We start from the raw sequence: 4,390 nt of genomic DNA on the forward strand, positions 1-4,390 counted from the left end.
ATGAACTCCCCCAAGAAATTATGACGTTTGAGCGGGTCGCATAATGAACGCAAAATGAACTTTTGTTCGAGAAGACCGCTCAAATGTCAAAATCCATCGGGTGAGTGAATTTCATGAACTCCTGCACAGGTCTATATTAAGAGATGTGCGAATACTTTTCCAGACGATTTAGCAACGCTGTTACTTTCGTAAACAAACGCTGCCAGCACTTGCCGTGGCGCAAAATGTTGGAGCTCGAACATGACTTTGCGTATAATGGCATTTTCAGATTTCGTTAACTCACGTCCAACAGTGCATTATCACTAAAATAAAAGTGCAATACAAATGAACAAAGTACCATGCATACACTGCCAAAAATATCTATACACTGGATTTTGTTTTTACACGATTTATATTTTCTCAATTTTCCACTCATCCTAAATGTTTAAAGCATATCAATTATCATGTGATTTTTCTTTGATTTATTCTGGATTTTTTGAAACATGTTGCGAAGAGTTTGGTGGTAAATTGAAGTCACACGATCAAAAATACGAGCTAAAAAAAATCGTGTAAAAACAAAATCCTGTGTATAAGATATATGTGTCGCCGTTATAAATTTTTGCAATAGCTCCACCCTAATATAATCGATATAGAACCACACATAAATTAAATAATTGCTAATTCGAGACCACACATAAAGTTTATTTGGATATATATTTTATTAGTAGTTCGCGTGGAGAATGGTTATGTGTGCACTGATATACATCATAAGTTAAATCTATGGATTTTTGCCAATAAATATGTGTGGATTTTTAGTAGTGTAAACTAGACTACTTCAACTTGCTAATGTAAAACAAATTGTTTATTCGACAAAACTTTTCGTAAAATCTTTTTCATTACAATCGCAATACCTTTCAATCCGCAACAATAACAATGCTCATTTGGCTCAGATTCTGACAGCTCTCAATGCTCGATTGGCTCAAGATGGCCGCTTTCGCATATCTCTGAATGTAGGATCCCTTGGGATGATGGGACATATGAGGGATGATGGTTGTTGTAAACTCTATTATAGAATAGGTCTCGTCTCTTCGTTCCGAATTAGACATTATAATATCTTATCACACCGGGATAGTTCTGCTTGATGATGAAATGATTCCGGTAAGCATCTTGGAGCATCCCGGACCTTCTCTATTCTCTCTTTCAACACTTTATCGGACTAGGCGGCTGTGTCCACCGTTCCAGCAACTGTTCGGTGTATTTTTTGCCATACAGTTCTTAGTAACGCGCCCTTCCGAGTTTTTTTTTTCGTACGATACTGGAAACGTTCCTTCCACTCATTCTGTTCGTCTGTTCCGTGAGGTTCTCCAGGTAATTTTCACACAATGCATATAATTCCGCCGTGGAGGTGCACGTTATTTCTAATCACGTTCTGTCGATAAAAAAAGAAACGTTTAGGTATTAAGGCCAGTATCGACTTAAAAAGTAGAGAGGTTACGGAATTTTGTTCAATATTACCAAGAGGAATTTTGACAACTGATTTGCATGGAGCAAATTGTCACTTTTACTTACGGAATAATCGAGCAGAATATTTTTCCGAAAGTAAAGTGACAGCTCCCATTACTTTGCGTAGGAACCTTACAAATGCCAATTTTGTTTTTTGTTCTTTTCATGTGGATACTGCTGTAAGAATTTTGTTTCGATTCTTTACTTTTCCGATTCAGTGAACGGAATTTAACATGTGATTGAGATAGAAAAAGAAATTTCTTTTGAACACGATACCAACCTTTAGGTAGGAATCGAAGTATTATAGAGTTAAATCAATCCGATTCAATTATTTTCAAAGGCACATTTAAAACAAAAACAAAAACATATTTAAATTAACGTACCTTCATCCGACATAATAATGTTCTGATGGCTTTCCGTTTGGCAATGTTTTGCATCTCCGAAAGGAATCCACAGGATTCCTTTGATGTGTCTTCATTGTCGCTTCGGTTACTTTGGACGCTATTGTTGATGTCGTCACTGCCATAGCTGGGCTTGTTTTCCACCATGTCATTTCCATCCTCAGATGCAGGTTCTTTCTCACTGGGGTGGATGTCCCTAGACTCAAATGAGTCAATTCTACAAAGAGTGGCTACATATAAGAAAATCACCCTAATAAGCTGGATAAGCCGTTTCCTTACCTTTTTTGTTGTAGCGGTTGGATTATTTTGCGTTGGAGAACTAGACGAAGCCGGTGACACGATCTGTACTCTTCAGCAGTCTTAGCAGCGACGAGCGATGCGACGCGACAGTGCAATTTGACAGCCTTTTGATAATGATTGTTATTCTTTTACGTGAGTCGCGTCGCGTCGCATCGCTCGTCGCGTTTACTCTGGCTTCGCCCTTAGTAGACGATGGCAATCTTCCGCGACGACGTCGTACTACTTAAGTTCTCCGCTCCGGATCAGCACAAGCACGCTATTTTTGAAAATATTCCTGCTAATGGAACGCACAACACGAAAACACGCGATTTTTATTCCGCAAAATTGTGCTCTGTATTTTTCCTTTGTTTTTTTTTTTAATATTTACTGCAAACCTCGCTGTGCCATTTTCGTTATGTGAAACGAAAAGAACTGGAAGAGAAAAAAAACAAAGAAACATTATCAGCATAAAAGCATGAAAATGGCTATCCAGCATTTTACGTGCGGTAATGGCCGCAAAAATTTAGCTCATTTTCTGGTAGGGTGCAATCGATTTGACGTTTGGCTTGTGTCGTTTGACATCGTAGCGATCATCATCATCATGAATTAATCATCATGATGATGGAAACTTATCGTTTTTGTGTCAGTCGACACAACCCAAACTTCAAACTGCGTCCACCCTACCAAAAACTGAGCTTGATTGTGGCGGCCATTAAGGCTGCCTTACACCTCGGGAAAATTTTCCTCTGCACACTTAAAATTATGACCGAACTCGGTTCACATTTCTACACTGAGAAAATTCTTTATATTGGATATATTTGTCGTACACATAAATTTTTGCAATTTGGCGTCCCAAAGATATGCAATTTGTACCCACACATAAATTCAATAACTGCATATTAGAGACCACACATACATTTTATTTGATTATAGATTATATTTGTACTTCGCGTGGGGAGTGGTTATGTGTGCACTAATGAGAATCATGAATTAAATTAATGGATTTTTGCCAATAAAAACGTGTGGAATTTTTGCAGTGTACCGAAACCACTCGGTTATTATTAAAGAACCGAATAGTTCGTTTTAAAATAATTATTAAGTCTCATGTTTCCACATCTAAACCGAACAATCGGTTACACCAGAAAATATTTGACAGAGAACATGTCAAATGAACCGAAATATTCGGTAAACTATTTTTGTGTACTTATTCGGTACGAGATAACCGAGAAAACTCGGTACAATAAACCAATACCGACCAATCCTAGCATTTTTTTTGTAAGCAATGAGGTAACGGATACAGTTAGCCATTTTTGATCGCAAAGTTTCACATATTTCTGAGTTATTCGAATAGTGCAACATATTAATTTATGAACATTGTGTGTAAAAAAATCACGAGAAATGAACAACTAGTTTCATTAAACGATCATTGTTTTTATTTTCAGATTGACAAACCTCGTGAAATCCTCCAGAATACATCCAGTTTATTATTTCATTTGGATAAGAGCTCTTGTAAAACTTCTTGCAACGGATTGGAATAATCGCAAGCCGCTTTAATTTTCTCCTTCCTATTTGAAATAGAACAATGATTCTCGCATAAAAGTTAGTTATCAGTTTTATTTTTCCTCATAAAAAACCTTTTCATGGAGAATGATCGATTTTGAAAAATCGAACCGAACTACGTAATTGTTTTACAGTATGTTCGGTTCATTTGACAGCTCCCGGTAACACTATATAACCGAACTTCGGTTATCCTAGGAAAAGCTAACCGAGTTATTTCGGTTACTTTTGACAGCTGGAGCTTGACAGAATGGTTACCGAGCGCTCGGTTGTTCTTTAATGAACCGAACAGAGAACCGAGCGTTCAGCAGATAAAAACTCGGTTCAAATTCAACCGAGTTCGGTATTTTATTTTAAGTGTGTGGATTTTGGTCCCCGTGCATTTTAAATAGGGCCGGGATTTTGATTTTCCGTACCCAAATCCCGAAAACATCCCATATGTAAAAATACATGAGGAAAAAATCCGCGGACCAAATTCCCGAGGTGTGAGGCTACCTTTAGCCTTCGTAAAATGCTGGATGTTTTTGAATGGTAGCATATCTAACAAATCTAACCGGAGTCTAACATCTCACAAATTGTTTGCTGGGAACTTAGCAGAAGTACTAAATCTGAGAACGTGATACATGCAGTTCTAATTTTCTGTAGTACTAAAACTTTAGTGACGTCGGTCG

The 4,390-nt window shown here is 37.5% G+C and overlaps 1 long non-coding RNA gene across 1 annotated transcript; it reads right to left on the reverse strand.

Moving 5' to 3' along the window:
* Window positions 1-581: 581 nt before the first annotated feature.
* On the reverse strand, window positions 582-2,569 carry LOC134215907 (uncharacterized). Its single transcript, XR_009980356.1, has 3 exons — window positions 2,163-2,569; window positions 1,866-2,100; window positions 582-1,408 (listed from the first exon to the last, which is right to left on the reverse strand). It is a non-coding gene; the product is annotated as an uncharacterized LOC134215907 (long non-coding RNA).
* Window positions 2,570-4,390: the final 1,821 nt, after the last annotated feature.

The sequence above is a fragment of the Armigeres subalbatus genome, chromosome 2, assembly GCF_024139115.2.
Source record: "Armigeres subalbatus isolate Guangzhou_Male chromosome 2, GZ_Asu_2, whole genome shotgun sequence".
Lineage (NCBI taxonomy): Eukaryota > Metazoa > Arthropoda > Insecta > Diptera > Culicidae > Armigeres > Armigeres subalbatus.